Source organism: Ahaetulla prasina, chromosome 14, assembly GCF_028640845.1.
Source record: "Ahaetulla prasina isolate Xishuangbanna chromosome 14, ASM2864084v1, whole genome shotgun sequence".
Lineage (NCBI taxonomy): Eukaryota > Metazoa > Chordata > Lepidosauria > Squamata > Colubridae > Ahaetulla > Ahaetulla prasina.
This window is the reverse complement of record NC_080552.1, coordinates 20,780,882-20,793,641: the sequence shown is the minus strand read 5'-3', so window position 1 is coordinate 20,793,641 and position 12,760 is coordinate 20,780,882.

The following is a 12,760-nucleotide window of genomic DNA, read 5'->3' as shown; positions in this document are numbered from 1 at the left end:
TTCCAGAAGAAGAGAAACGGTTCCACCGTATTTGGAGCTGTGCCCTCGGGGAGAGCTCTGCACACCTGGAACTCTAAAACTTTTTCCCGGCACAGGCTTTGAAGAGGAGAACCAATCTCTGCTCTGAAAGGGACCCACGTCACTGAGATGTGGGACAAGGTAAGCAGTTGGGATCATGGCTTTTCTACTCAGAATGCTTTTCTCCAGTTTCAACAATGGGCGGAAAGCAGGGGTGGTATTTAACTTACTTTCTCTACCGGTTCACAAATGCGCGTGCTATCCTTCTGCGCTTGCACTTTGCTGGCGCGTGTGCCTCAGTGGTAAAATGTAAAATTTGTTACTACCGGTTCTGTGGGCGTGTCTTGGTGGTGGGGTAATGTGACTGGGTGGGCGCGGCTAACTTTTTTTTTTTTTTTACTTTTAAAAGCATTTTTTTCTACAACCTCTTCGGCTGAAGAGGTTGTAAAAAATGCTTTTAAAAGGCTCTGATGATCCCAGCTGAGTTGCCTGATTGTCAGAGGCTTTTTTTCTTTTAAAAGCATTTTTTTTTGCCTGTGCAGTAGGTTGGTCTGAGAAAGAATGAGTGGCCTGAAGTCACCCAGCTGGCTTTCATGCCTAAGGCAAGGCTAGAAGTCACTGTCTCCTGGTGATTGGCCCAAAGTCACACAGCTAGCCTTTGCGGCTAAGGCAGGACTGGAACTCACCATCTCCTGGTGATTGGCCCCAAGTCATCTAGCCGGTCTTCATGCCTAAGGCAGGACTAGAACTCACCGTCTCCTGGTGATTGGCCCAAAGTCACCTAGCCAGTCTTCATGCCTAAGGCAGGACTAGAACTCACTGTCTCCTGGTGATTGGCCCCAAGTCACCTACCTGGTCTTCATGCCTAAGGCAGGACTAGAACTCACTGTCTCCTGGTGATTGGCCCCAAGTCACCTACCTGGTCTTCATGCCTAAGGCAGGACTAGAACTCACTGTCTCCTGGTGATTGGCCCCAAGTCACCTACCTGGTCTTCATGCCTAAGGCAGGACTAGAACTCACTGTCTCCTGGTGATTGGCCCCAAGTCACCTACCTGGTCTTCATGCCTAAGGCAGGACTAGAACTCACTGTCTCCTGTGATTGGCCTCAAGTCATCTAGCTGGTCATCATGGCTAAGGCTTTCCATTCCACGATAGCTATAGCTCCAGATTTCAAGGCTGGCATTTTGGATCACAGATGGAAAAGGTTAAGACAGGGAGATCAACCAGTCACGCAAAAACTCCTTTTCTCGTGATTCAATAAAGTTGGAGGTAAGAAATACGGATGACTCTGGAGAGAAGATGCCATTTCTCTCCGCTCTTCAGCCGTAGCTTCCCCAGGCCTTATAGATGCGGACTTAATGATTCCCCCACCCACCCCTTGTGAACGTTATGGACAAATGGGGGGGCAGGTTGGATCTACCTGATAGGTCTTAATTAAGTTGTTGTGTATTTTTAGAAGAAATTACAACACTTCATCACCGAATCCAGCTGGTCTTCAGAGCTGAAGAGGTACACGTAATTATTTCATTGTATTGATCGGTTGGACAAGACCTACTGAAGCAAAAGACGAGGATGGAGAGGGAGAAAAAGAAATAACTTTTTTTTTTCCAAAAGACTTCAGATCACAGGTTGGACCAAGAGTGGTGGCAGCTCTACAACTACCGTATTTTTTGGAGTATAAGACGCTCCGGACTATAAGACGCACCTACCTTTTTTGGGGAGGAAAACCAAGAAAAAGAAATCTGTCTCTGCCTCCCAGCAATTTTGCCTCGTTGCAGCAAACAGCAAACAGCCCCCGCAAAACAGCTGAGAGGCGGGAGGGACAATCAGCTGCTTGTGCTAATCAGGCTTGTGCTGAAGCTGAAACGGGCTGTTTCTTCTTGCTACTTGCTGCAAGGAGGTTAAGCTGCTGGGAGGCAGAGGCCAAAGGGTGGGGGCCAGTGGGTGGGCGGGGCTACATTCGGTGTATAAGATGCACCTAAATTTTCACCCCTTTTTAGGGGGGGAAGGTGCATTTTATACTCCCAAAAATATGGTAAGTCCAGAATCCTTTCACATATAATTCCACTCCTGGTCCTCTTTTTTTTCCTTCTAACGATCCTTAGTTAAAAAGAGGGAAAGAAAAATGTGCTGTCAACTATCATTAAATAACCAGGAAGGGTAGCATATCTTCTGTACTCCCTTCTTCTGCAAGCCTCTATTATATTATTCCGCCAGAAATATCTCAGAAGATTTACTAGGTTTACTGCTTTGCAAATACTGTAGGTCACCGTGCCTTAACTTTGCTCCCCCCGCTACTAAAATTAGAAATGCGGGATAACTTCTCTGCAAACGAAAAAAATAAAAAATAAATTAGGAGTTATTCAGGATCTACTCCATTTATGACTCTGCTTCTTTACGAGATTGTGGCGATGGAAGCTCTCAATGTTCTTTCATCTGACCTTAGTTTTAGAAAAAAGTAAACAGCTGAATATAGAATATGGAATGACAGCGTTGAAAGGGACCTTGGAGGTCCTCCAATCCAATCCCTTGCTCAGGCAGGAAACCCTGTACAATTCCAGACAAGCAGCTTTCCAGTCTCTTCTTAAAAACCTCCCATCAATGGAGCATCCACAACTTCTGGAGGCAACTTCTGTTCCACTGGTTAATTGTTCTCACTGTCGGGAAATTCTTCCTTAGTTCTAGGATGGATCCCTCCTTGATTAGTTTCCACCTGTTATGCTAATACGATGGTCCCTCTAGAAGAGACCGCGAACATTTAACAACTATGTATAAACATGCAAAAAAAATCAGCACCACTCAGGTGTTATATCTGTAAACCCAGTGGAGGAACACTAAATGTTCCTCGCAGACATTTCATGACCCAAACTAAGTAACATCATCAGTGCTAGAAGGGAGTGAGTTTTCATTATCATAGTACTGATGATGATAGCTGAGTCAAGAAATGTTTGCAAGAAAACCACAAGTTCAGAGAGCACCAAGACCCGACAGTCTTCTTCCTCTTCCTCCTCTTTCTCCTCCTCCTCCACCTCCACCTCCACCACCTCCCCTTCTCCACCACTCCACAAATCTCACTCCCTTCTAGCACTGATGAAGTTACCTATCTGGATCATGAAACATCTGCAAGAAAACAAGCAACCTCCGAGAGCACCAAGGGCCTCTCATGTTAACCCCAAGTTATAAATATTCTCCTTTATTGGTACCTATTGATACCTTTATGTTTACTGCCAACCAGCAATGAATGGTCTTCTTAGGTAATAGACTTTGAGTTGGGATGGAATGTTCTGTCCCCTCCCAACCACAACCAAAAAGACACGCGAGCTGACTATATTTGCCAGCAATTTACTCCAACAACAGATAACAGTTCTGGCAACGAACCTGCGATTGCCTGCCAAGTTCTCCTCAGACCAGCGTAATTGCAATTCAGGAATAAACAGAAGCCAAAGTCTTAATCACAAAATAGCACAGCCAAAGCTCCCAAAAGTCTGTTTTTGTCCGTCACGGAGCCCAAAGGCAGCTCCACCCACTTTTATACCCTGTGGGGTGTGGCTCTGTGACTCAACACTCCCTGGGCCGGCCCCTTCCTTCCTTTTGCTGTGCACACTTCACTCGGCGTCGCTGCCTTGCATCTAGCCACGACTGATTCTCCTCAGCTGGCTCTTGGAGCTCTGCCAAGGAGGAGGAGGAGGGGTCGGGGGAAAGAGGCCATGTCAGCTCCTCCTCCTCCACCTGGCCTGCCTCTGGGACCTGGAGCGAAGCCAGAGAGGAAGGTCCCGCAGTGGGAAGCCCTGTCGGCTCTTCCCCCTCACTCTCTGAGTCATTCTCAGCCAGGAGGCCCGGCTCGGGAGCTGCAGCAGACACAACATGGAAAGAGGTTTGGGGAAGACCATGGCTAATAGATCAGGAAAGGAAGAAGCACACCGTATACAAAACACTTCATTGTATACAGATAATCCTCCACTCAGCAACTGTAATGGAACCATTGGTCATTACAGTCATAAGTCATCACAGCCATTAAGTGAAATCAGATCTACAACTCTTTTCGCAGCAGTCATAAAGCGAACCAATGGGACAGTTTTGTCTAAAACCCAGCATTTAAATGCCAAAAATGTTATAAAAGTGATCGCGGGGCAATTCAAGCAGCCATAAATGAGGGTCACTTCGTAAGTACCCAACACCCGACATGCAGTTACATGACCATGAAGGAGCCTGATTATCAGAACTTCAGAACTGGATCGTAAGTAGTGGTGAAATCTGAACCGGTTTACTACCGGTTCACTGGCTGCGCATGCAGCCAAATGCGAGGTGTGCGCATATACTGGACGCCAAAAGGAGGCATGCGGGAAGTAGAACAGCACACGAAGGGGTGATCAGCTGTGGCGTGCGATTTTTTTTTTTTACTTTTAAAAGCATTGCTTTTAAAAGTAAAAAAAAAGTCCCATGATCACGTGGCTCAGCTGGGATCGTCAGAGCCTTTTAAAAGCATTTTTTTACAACCTCTTTGACCGAAGAGGTTGTAGAATAAATGCTTTTAAAAGTAAAAAAAAAAAAAAGACTCTGACGATCAGGCAACTCAGCTGAGATCGTCAGAGCCTTTTAAAAGCATTTTTTTAACAACGTCTTCGGCCAAAGCGGTTGTAGGAAAAAATGCTTTTAAAAGTAAAAAATAGGCTCTGACAATCGTGTGGCTCAGCTGGGTGTGGGGGGGGCAGAGATTTTTGCTACCGGTTCTCCGAACCATCCACCGCCATCGCTATCGGATCGGGCGATCCGGTCTGAACCGGGAGTATTTCACCCCTGATCGTAAGTAGCTGTTGGGGGGATCCATCATAGCTTCAAGCTGTCACTAAGCAGCCCGTTAAAAGTCAAGGAACATCTGCATCTCATTTGCCTTTTCAATAAGATTTCTGTTACATCAATCAGCATGCCAAACCGTGCAGATACATCAGAAAACTGTGTACAATGTGGTGTGGGTCATATTTGGTTAGCATGTACCAAGGAATTCCAGCCTCGAGTTGGCTGGCTTGGGAGGTTGGAGAAAAAAAATATCTCAGAAGAAGACCAAGCCAACTGATCCTGGCTTGTTAGTTTTGTTTTTCTAAAAAACACAAGAAAGCTATCTGGATATTTTGCCCAGAAGTGGAAATTTTTCCCATCAGCTTAAATTAAGGAGGCAACCATGCACCTCTTCAAGCTAGTGCTTTTCTTTAACCAAATAGTTTGGAAAGAATAGTGTGCCCCCCCCCAAAAAAAAACCGCCCCTAAAATAATAATAATAATAAAAAAAGAAATGAACTTTTACCAGAGGCCATTTCCTCAAAGAGAATTGATAATGGGCCGTGGTAGCTCAGGCTGTAAAGAAGCCTGTTATTAGAACACAGCAGCCTGCAATTACTGCAGGTTCAAGCCCGGCCCAAGGTTGACTCAGCCTTCCATCCTTTATAAGGTAGGTAAAATGAGGACCCAGATTGTTGGGGGGGCAATAAGTTGACTTTGTAAATATACAGATAGAATGAGACTATTGCCTTATACACTGTAAGCCGCCCTGAGTCTTCGGAGAAGGGCGGGATATAAATGTAAATAAAAAAATAATAATAATAATGGAAAGAGGCAATGCCTGCTCGAGACAGCTTTTCCCCAAAATAAGAGGAATTGCTTGAGAAAGCGTTCCCATCTTCTGTTTGCCTTCCAAATGGAAGACATCAAAGGTGGTTCTTTTAAAACTCGTTGACACTAACAAAGTAATTTCTGCTCCTCCACTCCACATCCATCTCTGTAATTCTGTTTTTATTGGCTGCGTTGATTCGGTTACAACCGAATTGGAAGAGGGAGGCCGATTGAAACGCTGCGGAATTGGATATCCTTAAGACACCAAAATTGAATTTTATTCCTCTACTCTCATCACCATGCATTAAGAGACTAGCTCTTGGTATGCAGCAGCTCTAACCATAGGATTAATCACAAAGGTTGTTTTTATTATTTACCCTGTATGTAGTGCAGGGGTGAAATCCAGCAGGTACTGACAGGTTTCGGCGAACCGGCAGCGGAAATTTTGAGTAGTTCAGAGAACCGGCAAATACTACCTCTGGCTGGCCCCAGGGTGGGGTGAGAATGGAGATTTTGCAACATTCTTCCCCCAGGAGTGGGGAGGGAATGGGGATTTCACAATATCCTTCCCCTGGAGTGGGGTGGGAATGGGGATTTTGCAATATCCTTCCACCAAAGTGGGGTGGGAATGGGGATTTTACAATATCCTTCCACCGAAATGGGGTGGGAATGGGGATTTTACAATATCCTTCCCCCCAGAGTGTAGTGGGAATGGAGATTTTGCAATATCCTTCCCCCCAGAGTGTAGTGGGAACGGAGATTTTGCAGTATCCTTCCCCTGCCATGCCCACCAAGCCACCCCACCCCACCAAGCCAAACCACGCCCACCAAGCCACGCCCACAAAACCGGTAGTTAAAAATATTTGTATTTCACCATTGATGCATTATCAGTCGCTAACGTGGACGAGAAAGGTTTTCTTTGGGGCTAAAAACTTTGACCATCGTCTCAGGTTGGTTAAAGTCTTGTTTGCCAGAAATAGTGGATGATCGAGGACAGTCCACTCAGAAAGCAATTAACTGCAATTGATTCCAACCAACCTTATGCCAATCACAGGACAGAGCCCGAAGTTTCATCTCAACGTTTTGCACAAGGTCAAGATTTGGGCTGCCTCAGGAGATGTCGCTTAACTTCGGCATCTTTAAGCTGGGTGGACTTCAACTCCCAGAATTCCCCATCCGGTGGAGTTGAAGTCCACCCAACTTAAAGTTGCTGGGTTTGAGAAACTCTACAATAGATCATGGGACATAGTGGCTCAGTGGCTAAGATGCTGAGCTTGTCGATCGAAAGGTCGGCAGTTCAGCGGTTCGAATCCCTAGTGCCACCTAACGGGGTGAGCTCCTGTGACTTGTCCCAGCTTCTGCCAACCTAGCAGTTTGGAAGCAGGTAAAAAATGCAAGTAGAAAAATAGGGACCACCTTCGGTGGGAAGAGAACAGCATTCCGTGCGCCTTTGGCATTGAGTCATGCCGACCACATGACCACGGAGACGTCTTCGGACAGCGCTGGCTCTTCGGCTTTGAAACGGAGATGAGCACCGCCCCCTAGAGTCAGGAACGACTCGCACATATGTGGGAGGGGAACCTTTACCTTTACCTTACAATAGATCATGGAGACAGAACCTGGAATAAGACCAGAGATGATTAATATTAAGAAGTCTTCTCACCAGTTTATGCCTATAAAATTCTAGAGTTCCATTCCAGAGCTCGATACTCTCTTGAGATGTTAAAATGAAATACTTTCCATCCACGCTATTTTAAAAATTCAGCTGACACCCCCTCACACAAACACACACACACACACACAGAGAGAGAGAGAGAGAGAGAGAGAGAGAGAGAGAGAGAGAGAGTTTCAGCAACGATCCTGCCTTGAAGAAATATTAGCACTTCTTCCTCTCCTATTGCAAATGTAAATACCTTCCCAGAACTTGCGGATTTTCTCCTGTTTCCACCCAGCTCCACACATTGATTCTCCTTGCAAGTGTTGGCACCAGAGATGTGGGTGGGAGGGGTCCTTTGAGGTGGGCGCAGCAAACTCATGCATTGCTGTGCAAGATCCAGCAGAGGGCGCTGTTTTGCTGTCAGTCATTGACTGGTCAGATTTGCTGTGGGTAATCAATCAAGGTTGTCAGAAGGAGGCCCCCTACTGGGAAGATTCTTTCCTCCACATTCTTTGAGGATTCAGGAAAGGAACAAGACAGATCGATCTGTGGACGGGCAGAGACACTGCAGCAGCATGGATCAATAACAGAATAAACCCCATCCGCATTGACAAAATCCCCATCGGTCAATTGCAAAAAGGCAGCTTAAGTTGGAACAGCTTACATCCTGGGGCGATAGATACCTTTAACACCATCAAACGACAAGAATGTTTAACTTTTATCAATTGGTTTTATATTTTAATATCTCATTTTTCTCTGCCCAAAGTCCCTCTGCGTGGGAGATGGGTGGCTTAAAAATAGATAGATAGATAGATAGATAGATGATAGATAGATAGATAGATAGATAGATAGATAGATAGATAGATAGATAGATAGATAGATAGATAGATAGATAGATAGCAGTAGATGATAGATAGATAGATAGATAGATAGATAGATAGATAGATAGATAGATAGATAGATAGATAGATAGATAGATAGATAGATAGATAGATAGATAGATAGATAGATAGATAGATAGATAGATAGATAGATGAATAGATAGATAGATGGATAGATAGATAGATGAATGATAGATAGATAGATAGAGATAGATAGATAGGTAGGTAGGTAGGCAGGCAGGTAGGTAGGTAGGTAGGTAGGTAGGTAGGTAGGTAGGTAGGTAGGTAGGTAGATAGATAGATAGATAGATAGATAGATAGATAGATAGATAGATAGATAGATAGATAGATAGATAGATAGATAGATAGATAGATAGATAGATAGATAGATAGATCGAGCCACCTTGACTCTTTTGAATGGCAAACTCCACAACGCTAGGTTCCAGGAAAAGCAAACGCCATTTAATTCTCTCAAATATATACAAACGGTGGCTAATATTTGTCTGAACCAACAAACCATCTAGCAAAAACTTATCATCCCACTGCCTGGGTTGAGCAGGGGCACCTCTGGCCATCCTTGCACTGAGCGCTAACTAGATTACTTGTCTAGCCCTGCCTGGCAAGAGTTAATTGGACCATTTATCACTGTTTGCCCCAGAGAACCAGGTTGGGCTAATTTTGAGATGGGAAGTGAACATCCAACTCCTTCTTCCTTGGCTGTTCACGCATCGCTTTGGGCTGGTTTCAGCAACCTGGGATAAATCAAAGCATGCATAATTGTATTTTTGAGCCTGTGTACATTGTTAGCCAATTTCTTCTTTTTAGGAAGAGCCGGATCCCTGCATCTGGTTTTCGCGTCGCTTAATTATATGCCTTTTTCTCACAATGAACGGAGCCCACTGAACCTGTAACTAAAAGGCCACTTGGACGAAAAGCAACAATTCCGTGGAAGATCGTACCAATCAAACACAGCAAAAGTACTCCTGGTTTTTGCCTAGAAGCGCTAAGCAAATCAACGCTGCCAAGTTTAAGTTCCAAAATAGGTTCGCAGCTCACACGGCTGGTGCCAAATGGCTGGTGCTGTAAGGCAGGGGTGAAATGTAAAATTTGTTACTACCGGTTCTGTGGGCTTGGCTTGGTGGAGGGGTAATGTTACTGGGTGGGCGTGGCCAACTTTTTATTAACCTTTAAAAGCATTTTTTTTACTTGTAAAAAATGCTTTTAAAAGGCTCCTCTGATCCCAGCTGAGTTGCCTGATCTTCAGAGGCTTTTCTTTCCTTTTAAAAGCATTTTTTTTTGCCTTTAAAAGAAAAAAAAAGTCTCTGACGATCAGGCAACTCAGCTGGGATCGTCAGAGGAGCCTTTTAAAAGCGTTTTTTCTACAACCGCTTCAGCCGAAGAGGTTGTAAAAAAATGCTTTTAAAAGCCTCTGATGATCCCAGCTGAGCCGCGCGATCATCAGAGGCTTTTTTTTTTTACTTTTAAAAGCATTTTTTGTTCGGCTGAAAAAATGCTTTTAAAAGAAAGAAAAAAAAACCCTCTAATGATCCCACGGCTCAGCTGGGCATGTGGGGGGTGGGCAGGGATTTTTGCTACCGGTTCTCCAAACCATCCACCGCCATCCCTACCAGTTTCAAAATTGGGGAGAGCTACTTTCCCTAACTTTGAAAGTTATCAGATACAACCTGCTGGTCCCTCTCTCCTCCAGTAGAGGGCGTCTTTCCTCACAACAACCCTTTCAAGACAGGAAGAGGGCAGATCTCATTCCAAGTTTACGGATCACTTCAATTACATCACATGCTTTACCGTCTGTGACTTAATGCCTGGGTGACGAAAAGGTCTGAAAGAAGCAGACAACAACAGGCCAGTCCTGGGAAAGGGATTTCCCAGAGTCAGAGAACGAGCTGAAATAACTTCCTCCTTCTGCTTGCTGAATTGGGTCTTGTGATTGAAAGGCAAGCAAGGGTGAGGCAATGCAGCCAGCATGATTGCAACTCCACCAACAAAGCCATGTGATCCACCGGAAGTAGGCCAATTCTGTGAATTGCAAAATATCGCCCCTTTGCTCTGTTGAACGAATGCAATGCAACTCTTTTTATTTCTTGGTGCATTTGTTGTTGTTGTTAGCTGCGAAGTCGTGTCTGACCCATCACGACAATGTTCCTCCAGGCCTTCCTGTCCTCTACCATCCTCTGGAGTCCATTTAAGCTCATGCCGACTGCTTCAGTGACTCCATCCAGCCACCTTCTTCTCTGTCGTCCCCTTCTTCTTCTTTTGCCTTCCATCGTTCCCAGCATTCGGCTCTTCTCCAGGGAGTCCTTCCTTCTCATTAGGTGGCCAAAGCATTTGAGTTTCCTCTTCAGGATCTGGCCTTCTAAAGAGCAGTCAGGGTTGATCTCCTCTAGGACTGACCGGTTGGATGGCCTTGCAGTCCAAGGGACTCGCAGGAGTCTTCTCCAGCACCAGAGTTCAAAGGCCTCGATTCTTTGGCGCTCAGCCTTCCTTACGGTCCAACTTTCACAGCCATCCATTGCAACTGGGAAAACCATGGCCTTGACTATACGCACTTTTGTTGGCAGGGTGTATTTGTAGCCTACCTTTATTATTATTTTTACTAGATGGCCAACATATGCCACGCATCTTTCTTCCTATTTTGCCCCACAACGACAACCCTGCAAGATGGGTTGGTCCGAGAGGAAGTGACTGAACATAAAACATAGAATCAGAGGGTTGGAAGGAACCTTGGAGATCTTCTAGTCCAACCCACCCACCCACCCTTCCTCAGGCAAGAGACCCTCTACCATTTCAGACCAACGGTTGTTCAATCTCTTCCTATAAACCTCCAGTGATGAAGCACCCACAAATTCTGGAGGCCAGCCGTTCCGCTGGTGAATTGTTCTCACCATCAGGAAATTCCTCCTTAATTTCAAGTTGTCCCAAAGGTGCTTTTTTTCAAGAGGCAACTGGACTTTCTGGGTTTGTTTGTTTTTTGAAGATGTTTCGTTTCTCATCCAAGACGCTTCTTCAGCTCTGATGGGATGGTGGGGAATGGAAGGATTTATACTCTTTGCAGACAGAGCTGGTCATTTGCATCCTTTTATACAGTCATTGGGACACGGTGGCTCAGGGGCTAGGACGTTGAGCTTGTCGATCGAAAGGTCGGCAGTTCAGCAGTTCGAATCCCTAGTGCTGCCGTGTAACGGGGTGAGCTCCCGTGACTTGTCCCAGCTTCTGCCAACCTAGCAGTTTCGAAAGCACGTAAAAATGCAAGTAGAAAAAATAGGGACCATCTTTGGTGGGAAGGTAACAGCATTCCATGTGCCTTTGGTGTCTAGTCATGCTGGCCACATGACCATGGAGACGTCTTCGGACAGCACTGGCTCTCTGACTTTGAAACGGAGACGAGCAGCACCCCTTAGAGTCTGGAACGACTAGCACATATGTGCGAGGGGAACCTTTACCTTTTTAGAGAATCATTGAGGCCACCTGGAGGTTTATTTGTGTCATCAGGTAAACTTCGTATACGAAGTGAAATGTCTTCAAAGAAAAAGTTCCGTTCTCTCTTGAAAAAACCACTTTGGGACAACCGTGACCTGGATGACTGAGAATCTCCACAGACCTTGAAGAACTTCTGAAGAAGCTTCTTGGATAAGAAGCGAAACGTCTTCAAAGAAAAAAACCAGAAAGTCCAGTTGCCTCCTGAAAAAACATCTTTGGGACAACCATGACCTGGATGACTGAGGATCTCCATAGACATTAATTCCAATTTTTTTTTGTTTTGTTTTTTTGTTTACATTTATACCCCGCCCTTCTCCGAAGACTCAGGGCGGCTTACAATGTATAAGGCAATAGTCTCATTCTATTTGTATATTTTTTACAAAGTCAACTTATTGCCCCCCCCCCAACAATCTGGGTCCTCATTTTACCTACCTTATAAAGGGTGGAAGGCTGAGTCAACCTTGGGCCGGGCTCGAACCTGCAGTAATTGCAGGCTCTGTGTTCTAATAACAGGCTTCTCTACTGCCTGAGCTATCCCGGAGAAGTTGCTTCTCCCCTTGGTTAGTTTCCATCCATTGCTTCTCGTCCTGCTTTCTGATGCCTTGGAGAACAGGTTGCATGTCTCCCCCCCCCTCCTCTCTGTAGCAGCCCCTCAAATACTGGAAGACAGCCAACGTGTCACCCCTAATCCTTCTCTTCATTAGTCCAGACATACCGAGCAAAGAGAAGGACAAGAGGCGATATGAGAGCACCTGGGGGCAAAACAAGGAGAAATATCTATTTCTCAGTTGTTTTAACTATTTACTTCTCCTGTGTTTTTTGTGGTTTCGGTTTATTGTCTTCAGATTCCAGTTGATGGTCTCTTGACTTTTGATGCAGCGATATTGAGCAAGGAGAAAGGAGTCTAGTTTTTATCTAAAAGCAGATAGGCTATTAAGCAGAGTAGGTCACTCCATAATTACAGTGTTGTCTCCCCTCGGAGACCATCCAATAACTCCTTTTACATCCATATCTTTAAACGGGAAAAAAGCTGATTTATTTCCAGTAACGGCTCCTGCATGTTTATCATTTATTAAGCGTGATTTTTTCCCCCTCTTT